The sequence below is a fragment of the Bombyx mandarina genome, chromosome 21, assembly GCF_030267445.1.
Source record: "Bombyx mandarina strain Sakado chromosome 21, ASM3026744v2".
Classification (NCBI taxonomy): domain Eukaryota; kingdom Metazoa; phylum Arthropoda; class Insecta; order Lepidoptera; family Bombycidae; genus Bombyx; species Bombyx mandarina.
In genome coordinates, this window is record NC_143227.1 from 14095788 (window position 1) to 14108257 (window position 12470).

The window sequence follows — 12470 nt, forward strand, 5'->3', positions numbered from 1 at the left end:
AGACGCAGCCCACTGAGTTTCTTTTTTTTTGTTTATTGCTTAGATGGGTGGACGAGCTCACAGCCCACCTGGTGTTAAGTGGTTACTGGAGCCCATAGACATCTACATTGTAAATGCGCCACCCACCATGAGATATGTTCTAAGGTCTCATTATAGTTACCACGGCTGCCCCACCCTTCAAACCGAAACGCATTACTGCTTCACGGCAGAAATAGGCAGGGCGGTGGTACCTACCCGTGCGGACTCACAAGAGGTTCTACCACCAGTAAAAACTGGTAACTAACCCACAGACACAGCCCACCGAGTTTTTCGCCGGATATCTTCAGTGGGTCGCGATTCCGATCCGGTGGTAGATTCTGCGAAGCATTTTTCTTATTAGGGCTAGTGATAACAAATTCTATGATGTTGAGCGCGTGAGCTCACCTACCCGTTCGTTCGTAGCTAGAATAGCCCTTAGGCTACCAGCGAATAGGTAGGTAAAAAAACTAAGCTAAATACCACTATGACAAGAAAGTATCGGGAAAAATCTTGTTTCTGCCGTGAAGTAGTGATGCGTTTCAGTTTGAAGGGTGGGGCAGCCGTTGTAACTATACTTGGGACCTTAGAAGTTATATTTTAAGATGGGTGGCGCATTTACCTTGTAGATGTCTATGGGCTTCAGTAACCACTTAAGACCAGGTGGGCGGTAAGCTCGTCCACCCATCTAAGCACTAAAAAAATAGAGAAATGGGCCTCGGAGACTGCCGCGGTAAAGCTATTGCATAGCATTTTTTATCAACTTATGCAATTATAAATCGACAATAATAATTTAATATTAAAACAACAATAAAATAAGACCACGCTATATTTATAAAAATTAACAAAAGCAAAACATTAACTGTCCCCTTCACACTCATAACCTAGACTGCGCGAGGGAGAGATGGGCAGACTTTTCATGATGTGCATGCGGCAGTGCGACGTCACGCCGTGCGCTTATTTACAAACACTACACAAGCGCAACGTGTGAATGTGTTGAAGGCGAGCTACATAGTAGGCGTAGTGGGGGTGTCAGGTTATTTTTGTTATGGAATTTCTTGATTCAGTCGCCGCGCTCAAAGCCCGCGATAAAAGCTATGCAATAGCTTAAAAATCATCAATACACAAAATGTTAGTTATTCATACAAATTTATTTTATCACCTTCAGATACGATACACATACGCCCACGAATAATTCAATGATCAAATTATTTTTAAACACTGTTTTGATAAAGTCGATTTAACGTAAGCTTTCTGTTAAATTTTCAGTGACTCAAAACACGAAATTCCATTGGCGATGCGAAAGGACAATGCCCATTTTCTATGGGCGTTTGGGCCCCTAAAAAAAGTTGTCGGGTGATGATGATTTTAACTTAATTTGATAGACAAAGAAATATCGTTTCATATTCAGAAAACTATTTTTATATTCTCACCCAGGTTTAAGAGAAATCTGTTTTTTTCTGCAGCTAAAATTAAGTTGTTAATTGTTTTCTTCGAAATCAATAATCGCTCTCATCATTATTTACAGTATTAAATAAGTTAATTGTGGTTAATGTTGCTAGAAATAAGCCCTTACGTACATTTTATTATTATTATATCCTCATAATAATAATAAAATTAAATGAAATCCGGAAGCCGACAACGATATTGTTGTTGTTGTTTTTAAATTCGCCAACAAGCAGGCAAAGAGCGTAGCCTATACAGCCTAGTCTGTCATAGTTATATTTTTTATATATTTTTTATGTTAATAAAAATCCGGTGTATTTCTTTTTATTGCTTTTTGGGAGTTTTGACGTCAACTTGATGAATAGCACATTGAGTGAGCGTGAATTTCCGCAACCTTTTATCTTGAAAAAAAAAACAGTCACTGCCATGTTAGCCACAGTTTTATTCCAATGCCTCAATAATCGTGAACAACGATTATTGACATTTAATACACAAAACAACACCCAATTTGTATATTATACATCACAATAAGCTATTAAAAAAACATAAAATAAAACTTCAAGTGACGCTTCACTCGGGTTGCTGCCAAAACTCTCTGATCATATATAATAAGAATAGAGTAATGGTAGGCCATTGAGATTTTTACTAATGGAATCATTAATATCTAAAAATATTAAATAATTCATGGTTTTAATAATTATTACTACAATAGATAAATATTGAATTGAACAACAATAAACTAAAAAGTCTGTGAATTATAACCATTAGCAATTTTTTTAATTTCTTGTTCAAGTCACAGACAACTCTTTCGTTTGTCAGCATATAAGTTTACTATAAGGCTGTATGGGCTAATTTTCCCTTTGTCTATTGGTGAATTTAAAAACTATGGCACTCAGTTTTGGGATGTTATCAATTAAGTAATTTATTTTTTTGTAAAACAACGCCAGGGTGAAAGAAATGTTGATACATAAACTAAACAACATGAAAAAATAAGGCATAGTTTTTCAAGTACAAATAGTTTTGTCATGAAGTTGGCCCACTTTTGGGCATTGTCCTTTAAGACAAACATTTTGTTCGAGGTTTTTGTCTATTATGAATGAAATTCGCAAAACACACACTAGTTACGATATCAATAAAACAACACTGTTTTAATCTAAATACATATGCAACTCAAACTCCGCGCCAAAATTATAAATAGTTGTGCCAAACTAATAACAACAAAAAAAATGTGTGGTGTCATGGGACACCGGATAAGAACGAAGAACGAAGTTCCTTGTTATAAAAATATTAATTTTAAGTTCTATTCGAGGTATAAAGAAAATAATTATTCGGGAGATATGTCGGCGTAACCCACATGACCTCGTGATAACGATAAACAACGTGATAACAACCGTCACATGAACCATCCCTTGTTTTAGGAAACCATAAGATAACATTTAATTAGGCACAAAGCTCCTTTGTACATTACTAACACATCATTGTTTAGCTTAAGAGTATATATAAGCATTATTTGTAATAATAGAGGCAATCTTTAACCATCCTCCGTGTCGTTCACTTGTTTTATTTAAAAAGCCTCTCGCCCCTGCCCGCTACCTAACTGGCGCAGTCGGTAACTCATGTAAAATCGGTACGGTTCAGAAGAATCATTCCGAAGCATCGTCTCCGCATCCTCGGGCAAAGAACCTTCAGTGGGCAGCAGAAGCCAAGAGCAACAACGGGAGACTAGACTCACCATCGCCTTTTATCGGCAATGCTCGGGTGGTAAGTGTAAATTCCACTTATTTCCCGAAAAAAACCTCCCTTTATCCCACATTTTCTGAAATGTACAGTAGTGAATCTTCGATAGAATTCTTGTACGTAATTACAGTTACTTATTAAAATGGCAAGCGGCAGTAAAGCAGGCAATGAATCGTTAGTCGAAGAGAAGGTTGCAATCGAAATTGCATATCCTACTTTATCAATGCTATTACCTACGTGTGATGGTAATAGAAAAACACTTAGTATCTATATCGAAGGTGTAGAGAATACACTCGATCTTATAGCAAGCAAACGGATCCTATCATAGGATGCTTAATCCGAAACAAATTAACGGGTAAAGCCGTTGAAGCACTGTCGCAGAGCGGCGGCGTAAAAACCTGGGGAATCCATTTACGGATACCCGGTCGAGGGGGGTAAGAGACCGGGCTATGTCAGACTCCGGCGCCTCCAGAGAAGGACAGGGAGAAGAAGAAGACCGAGGTTCTTCCAATTCCTGCCGGAAGACTACACCTTGAGAAAGGCGCGCGAGGCACTGCACGGCGTCAGCCACGCAAGAGCTACCCCGCAAAACCAACTACCGACTAAAGCCCATCGAAAAAACATGGCCTGAAATTAAGACTATACTTATAAAATGGTTCGGCGAATTCCGAACGGAAATACAGTTAGTTCAGGAGCTCATGACCTCGACCAGGGATAAACTAACTCTGGAAGCCTTCGGTGACAAAATTCGTCACCTTGCGACCACCCTCATCCAGATTGACCCAGGTAAACGTGAATACTACGAACAAATGGCTTTAATAGCCTTCTTAGACAAACTAAATTCAATAACAGTGATCATCATCAAGCTGAGAAACATCGAAAACCTAGAGGAAGCTATAATAATAGGAGGAATTTAAGCTCCGAGCTAGAAAATCATTAAAAAACAAAGAAATGATAAAGCCCTCCACCTCTAGCTTAATACCGCAAAGATTTAATAAAAAAATAAGGAACTACTCAACAAAAATAAACCCTCTTATAATACAGAAAATTCCTAAAGAAAAATTGTACACTACCAAAATGAGGCAATAACCGACGAGGAACTTGCCGACATTTTAGAACTAAACGAAGACTGCGATGACGAGGACACGCACGTGATAACAACCGTCACATGAACCATCCCTTGTTTTAGGAAACTATAAGATAACATTTAATGACACAAAGCTCCTTTGTACATTATTAACACATCATTGTTTAGCTTAAGAGTATATAGTATAAGTATATACTCTTAATTACTTAATACTACTTATACTACTACTATTACTTATACTACTTAATACTATAATAGTATAAGCATTATTTGTAATAATAAACACAGTCTTTAACCATCCTCCGTGTCGTTCATTTGCTTTTTTAAATAGCCTCTCGCCCCTGCCCGCTACCTAACTGGCGCAACCTCACTCGGTATAGATTTTTTATTAAGATTTTTTTATTGATAAAAATAAAAATAATCGCAAGGCTCAACCACTCCGCAGTGCAATGGAGCAGCCTTGCCCTGGGGGAACCGCCTGCATGATCACGGTATCCCCTTAGCCAGTTAAGTATGATTGGGCAAGAGAAATACGAGAACCTCGTATCAACTGTGTAACATCTCGCCACCGCGATTCAGGAATTGTTGACTTTACGTGCAGTGACATCTGTTGATAATAAACTGAATTGAAATAAAATAAACATGGTGCGTAACGGAAGAAATTAAGATGGCGCGTATCCGAAAAACGTTACATACGTTTTTTCCTCCCTACGTCGATAAAGAGGTTTCACATCAAAAAAATCACAAACTGCAGCCAGGATTTTAAAATTTAACCGCATGAACCTGAAAAGAAAAAGGCGGAGATTTAAAACGGGACTCAACTTCCTGCCTTTTGAGCCGCTTGTGGATGACTTGTGCTATCATAATTACGATCTGTCGCTTTGAATGGCTAAAGAACTGTGTGCGTTGGACGTGATCTGTAGGATGTTTGGGTAGAACAGACCAACCAACATTTGGATTGTGGATTAAATAATAATTTTTATCTTTATGGTATATGTAATTAGTCTCGACGAAAAATCCAAGATCTTAACTTAAATTCAATTCTATTCTGCATATTAAAGGTGTACATTCAGCTTCGATCAATAATATTGATTGATTGATGATATTGATCAATAATATTGATCGAAGACATTCAGTCAAAAAAGTATCGGAAATGGATGATTTATTTATTTTTCGAAATTCATTTCTTTGTTTTTTTGGAGCGAAGTTCCTTATGGGACGATGCGGAGGGGTACCCTAACCGGGGAAAAACTTTCGCAACGTAAGATTTTTTTCTATTCAGTTTATTATCAACAGATGTCACTGCACGTAAAGTCAACAATTCCTGAATCGCGGTGGCGAGATGTTACACAGTTGATAGACGTTCTCGTATTTCTCTTGATAAATAATACCTACAAGGCGTCGCGATGCCGTGATCATGCAGGCGGTTCCCCCGGGGTGGTTGACCCTTGCGATTATTTTTATATTTTTGTAACGGACGTGACGTCAGCTGTCTACCCTGCCGCCAGCTAAGCCGCCAACCCATGTTAACACGCCCCCTTCCGCCACTGCCGCTACCGCTAGCCAAAGCCAACGAAGGAGGGATAGTGTTAATAAAACAAGCCACAAATAAAAGAACTTGTCGTTACGCTGCTGCTTTTTTTAATCGCATCATTTGCAATATTTTATAAGTTTCACTTCTACCGTGTGTGACTTGCACACACACACACACACATTTTTTATTGTATTGATGGGTGGACGTGCTCACGGCCCACCTGATGTTAAGTGGTTACCCGAGCCCATAGACATCTACAACGTAAATACCGCCATCCACCTTGAGATATGAGTTCTAAAGTCTCAGCATACATAGTTTCAACGGCTGCCCCATCCTTCAAACCGAAACTGAATCCCTGCTTCACAGCAGAAATAAGCAGGGTAGTGGTAGCTACCCATGCGGACTCACAAGGCGTCCTACCACCACTAATTATACAAACTATGTATAGTTTAGTTTTGCGGGTTTGATTTTTATTACACGATCAATCAAATATCAATTCTTTATAACCTAACTCTTAATTCTTAATTCTTGAGTTCTAAATCATTGTTAATATTAAATTTAATATGCTTATTTCCACATGTTACTTGATCATTTGTAATTGGAACATTAGTTAATATGTATTTATTCTCCTCTTATTAGTAATAATATCCTGTTTACTATATAATTTACTAATTGTGTTGTTTTGTATTGAGACCCTAAATATGTTTACCATTAAGGTTCATAGTCGGAATGATTCGTTTACTAACTGTTTGGTAAATATTATTCGTGTATACAGAATGTATGAATGAATGAATTATGAATGAATGAATGATGAATGAATGATTTATTTTATTTCAGACAACAACAAGTCCATATGTGTACATAGTATTATTGAAACATACTTAAAATTAACAAAACCAATCAAATAAAAAAGATACAGTTATTAAAAATAATTATCAGTTGAATATATTTCAAATATTCCATTCAACTGATACTTCGAACTAACCCTTATTACTATTATTATTATTATTATTATTTTTATTGCTTAGTTGGATGGACGAGCTCACAGCCCACCTGGTGTTAAGTGGTTACTGGAGCCCATAGACATCGATAACGTAAATGCGCCACACACCCTGAGATATAGTTCTAAGGTCTCAGTATTGTCACAACGGCTACCCCACCCTTCAAACCGAAACGCATTACTGCTTCACGGCAGAAATAGGCGGGGCGGTGGTACCTACCCGTGCGGACTCCGAAGAGGTCCTACCACCAGTGATTACGCAAATTATAATTCTGCGGGTTTGATTTTTATTACACGATGTTATTTATTCACCGTGGACGTCAATCGTGAACATTTGGTGAGTACGTATTTCAGTAGAAAAATTGGTACCCACCTGCGGGATTCGAACACCGGTGCATCGCTACATACGAGGGCGGCACTGAAAATTTCGGGAATTAACGAAGTGACACAACATTACTATTTAAAAATGTATTTATTGCTTTTCGAAGTATTCTCCGCGAAATTTGACACATTTTTCCATACGATGGAACCAATCATTGAAGCAACCATTCCATTCGGAAGTTGGGGTCTCCAAAATGGCCGTTTTGTAGGCGTCCACAGCTTCTTCAGGTGATGAAAATCTCTGTCCACGCAATTTATTCTTTATTTTAGGGAAAGTATAGAAATCATTAGAGCTTAGGTCGGGGCTGTACGGCGGATGGTCTAATAATTCTATGTTTTCTTGCTCTAAAAACTCTTTTGTTCTGTGCGCGGTGTGAGAACTCGCATTGTCGTGATGGAGGATGATGCGGCGGTTGCAGTTCTCTTTACGGAGTTCAGAAACGACCTGTGGCAAACAAATGCTAGCATACCATTCTGCATTAACCGTTCTTTGTCCCTCAAGAGGAATAGTCGTAACATGGCCGGTTTCGGAGACAAACGTGGCCACCATTTTTTTTACAACACTCCGTGAACGAACAATTTTTGTTGGCTTTAACTCATTTTCGAACACCCAAACTCGTGACTGGTTTTTTGTTTCGGGTTCGTACGCGTATATCCAGGATTCGTCACCTGATACAATGTTGTATAAAGCATTTGAGGATCCTGCGTGGAATCTTTCGAGATTTCTGACGCACCAAGTAACGCGAGCCGCTTTTTGCTCTTCACAGAGCGAATGCGGTATCCATCGGGAAAACAACTTTTTTACACCTAATTGTTCATGCAAGATTATTTGTATTTGACTCATGCCAATGTCTAAAGTTGCCTGAATTTCGCGGTATGGCACATGTCGATCTTCCTCAATCAGCTTACGCACAGCATCAACGTTTTCTTGGGTGACTGCAGTTTTTGGACGACCTTGGCGGGGATCATCACTGAGCTTGACACGTCCACGTTGAAACTCAGTAAACCAGCGATAAATTGTGGTTTTGGATGGGGCTTCATCACCAAATGCAGAAATCATCCGGTCAACACACTGTTTTTGTGTTAAACCACTTCGAAAGTTATAATAAATCATCGCTCTTGAATTTTCTCGAGTCAATTCCATTTTCTCAACGACTAAACAAGTTTGACAAAACCTCGTGATAAGACCGAGAATCTTTTTTTAAATAAATAAATGGTATTCGATTTTGAAAACCAAGGAGTTTTCAATTAAAAAGATTTTAATATGACAGGAACAGTGGAAATATTCCATTCCCGATACTTTAGTGCAGCCTAGTACGAATGCACCGGACGTGTTATCCTTTAGGCCATAACGACTTCAATAGTCCGCAAGTGAACTATGGTATAATGGTTCAAGTACCATTATCATTCCTGATCCCTTGGACCCACTCTCGTTGCTTGAAGAGCCTGTCACCGTCCTCGTCGAACTCATTGAATGTAATAAAGAACTGGACGTGCAAACTAACCTATAGACACAATCCGTTGATGACAATGAGTTTCTCGTCGGATCATCTCAGTGGGTCGGAATTCCAAACAGATGGTAAATTGAGCGAGGAACTGTCCTTGCTAGAGCAAGTCTTCCCAGTTTAAGCCCCGCGAGCTCACCAACAGATCACGGGTAGCTGGAATAGCTTCTTGGGATACCAGTGAATTGTTGGAGACAACAGTGCAGTCAGTGTAAAAAGGTTGGATGCGTACAGATTTCAATAGTCAAACATCAGACTTCGGTCACTTAATATCCATCGTAAATCTTGGAAGCATCTATATATTAATACATGAAGCAAAAACTTTGTACCCCTTTTTACAAAAAATTGCGTGGACGGAGGAGTATGAAAATTCTCACACTTATAGAGAATATAGAGAAACAGTGCAGAATGTTAATATTTATTTAAATTATGCATAAAAAATACATTAAATCAATAAATAAAAAAATGCACACACTACCATGTATTTGACACACACACGCATGCATACTATTTGTTTATTGTCAAACTTTTCTTATTGCTTATAGTCTGTGGCCAAATTGAGAATAGATTAAATATTGTTTGTCTTTATTAATACGGGGGGCTACTAGTTTTAATAAATTCAGTGAACACGTCCTATGGATCTTTATAAACACTAAAACTCCTAATCGCGTACTTTAACTGAATTCTATTTCTATAAGAAATTCGTGATATCGTTTCTTTATTGCTTAGATGTGTGGACGAGCTCACAGCACACCTGGTGTCAAGTGGTTACTGGAGCCCATAGACATCTATAACGTAAATGCGCCACACACCCTGAGATATAGTTCTAAGGTCTCAGTATTGTCACAATGGCTACCCCACCCTTCAAACCGAAACGCATTACTGCTTCACGGCAGAAATAGGCGGGGCGGTGGTACCTACCCGCGCGGACACACAAGAGGTCCTACCACCAGTAATTACGCAAATTATAATTTTGCGGGTTTGATTTTTATTACACGATGTTATTCCTTCACCGTGGAAGTCAATCGTGAACATTTGTTAAGTACGTATTTCATTAGAAAAATTGGTACCCGCCTGTGGGATGCGAACACCGGTGCATCGCTACATACGAATGCACCGGACGTCTTATCCTTTAGGCCACGACGACTTCAAATAAACTTCGTTTAAATAAATAAGCATCTTTCTTTCTTCATATCATTCATATCTTTCTTTTAACAATACAATCGCTCACCTCGTAACACGGGCCAAATAATAATCCAATAACACATTATAAACTAGACAAAATATTATTAATGTAACCTTTTTGTAAATTGAAACTTTTTTTCGATAAAAAGGGCATTGTTTAAACTGAAACCTCCATGGTGTAACACGAATGATTAAAGGTAAACGATTGTGAGCCTTGCAATTCAAGAAATACATGCGATAATAGAAAAGCAATCGACGGAGCTATGTGGACAGAATAAAATTTTATAGTAAGCAAAACGATCGGGATTCGAATTTCTCGAATACGTCATTTTCGAACTTAGTGTAACAGTTGTTTTCAAGCGTAACGCGAGAAGATAGCCTGAGCACGTTTATTTATTAATAATACGTATTAAAATTAGGTAATTAAAGTATTGTTGTGTTTATTCTGAATAATAAATATTAACCTTGAAACATACTGTATGCAGGTGAGTTATAAAACAGGTACAAATGTAAGTACAATGTCTTTTAAAATTTAAAATTATAAGTAATTCAAAGTTTAGTTTATTCGAACTTTTTAGAATATTAATTTGTAAATATTTCATAGTTAGTAGGCTTCTGTAATGTTAGTAGTTATGTAATTATATTATAAATCATATCAATTTATAAATAAAGATTTCTTTGCAAGCGTGAGTATCAGTTAAATAAACTTACTAAGGTAAATAAATAAAATAGTTTTGTCATGTTGTCTTTCTGAATGCTACCAACAAAACTAAACAATTTTTTTGTTTTCGATATGGCAAGCTTTTAGAATACTGAAAAATAAGAACTTTTTGGCGGGAACGATAGAACAGAAGTTGTGTAAAATTGTTTTATTTTGTTACTTTAGTGTTTCTTCAGGTTTAAATTTGTAATAGAGGTAGGTAGGTGGCTTTTTAAATGTTCGGTATATATGTGGGAAAATAAAACAAAGCTGCTGGACTTATTTTCTTGAGTTCTTTCAGAAAGTCTACGGAAAAAATCTCTGTAATTAACCACCATCTTACTGAGGCTTTATTTAATCTCATCTCATCTTGTTTCATTTCATTTCATCCCAATCAATTAAACTCTCTAATTAATCAAATCTCATTTCCCTTCACATCTTTTTATATAACCGATTATGTATGTATTTAATAATTAAACATTTAAACTTGACACTCGCTACAATGGCGTCGCAAGATGCCAATTGCCATACCTAAAAAATGACTTTTCGCGGGAGCTCGAATTTGTGTATTGTAGTATTTCTTCAGGCTTAAAGCGTGTAATATTTTTTTAATTTTTTTTTTAATTATTATAATTTTTTTTCTAACAATAGTACACACCACCTTAACTGGTCCCGTGATAAGTTCGTAAAGAACTTGTGTTACAGGTACCAGATAACGGAAAGGATTCGAACCCGCGACCCCCTTGTGTAGTGACCATGTCACTTACCACTACACCAGGCGGCAAATAATGGCAGTTTATTAACCGTTTAGAATTTGTAAAAGTGTACTTGTGGGTAGATGAAACAAATTATGAGAGGAAACTTATGAGGTGTTTTCATATAGTACATTAAATGGTCAGTAAATTCCTATTTGTATTGTACCTATTGTATTGGACTGCCCCATCCTTGTAACTATACTGAGATCTTAGAACTTATATCTCAAGCTGGGTGGCGCATTTATCTTGTAGATGTCTATGAGCTCCAGTAATCACTTAACACCAGGTGGGCTGTGAGCTCGTCCATCCACCTAAGCAATAAAAAAAAAGTTGATTAATGTCTCAAAATAATCACCTTCATTTCATTTCACTCCATATTATAATCTGTATATATAAAAATGAATTGCTGTTCGTTAGTCTCGCTAAAACTCGAGAGCGGCTGGACCGATTTGGCTAAGTTTGGTCTTGAATTATTTGTGAAAGTCCAGAGAAGGTTTAAAAGGTAGATAAATATGAAAATGCTCGGTATTAAATGAAAATAACAATTTTGGTTTTCCTTTGACGTGTTCCCCATCGGACGGATTCCTTTTGTTTGTTTTAAGTTTATTTTATACAAAAGTTTAGGTCCTTTGTTTATCGATTGAGGCAATACGAAGTCTGCCGGGTCAGCTAGTTTTTCATAAAAATAAGAACATACATTAAAATAAGACTTGACCTAAAGGTCATAGTTACCAGGTCACAAAATACCCCAGAAATTATGCTTGGCTCCAATAATAAGCAGTACAGTAGTACCCAGACATCCAGCCTCTTTTTATTTAGTCTTGTGAACAAAGACAAGGGTGCTGCGCAGTCAACTCTCTCATGATGGATGTTTGAGTATTAGCTTTTTTCCTATCTAATGCCTCTAAGGCATCTCAGCCTGTGAGATTTATAACAACTGCCCTAGCAAGAGCAGTGCTTCACTAGACTCATCTACCGCTGGATCGGATTCACATATTACCTGGACCATACGGCTTTATGCAAAATTTTGCTTTAACGCCCACAAATCAAATGCTACATCTTAGTACGGTATATATTGATAAAGTTGAATTGATGAACGCGAGTTTGCGGGTAGGCGAACATTTT

At 37.5% G+C, this 12470-nt stretch overlaps 1 long non-coding RNA gene across 1 annotated transcript in view; it reads right to left on the reverse strand.

The window, feature by feature from the left end:
- Positions 1 to 12470, reverse strand: part of LOC149500554 (uncharacterized) — a 274194-nt gene that overhangs the window by 36136 nt on the left and 225588 nt on the right. The window lies entirely within an intron of this gene.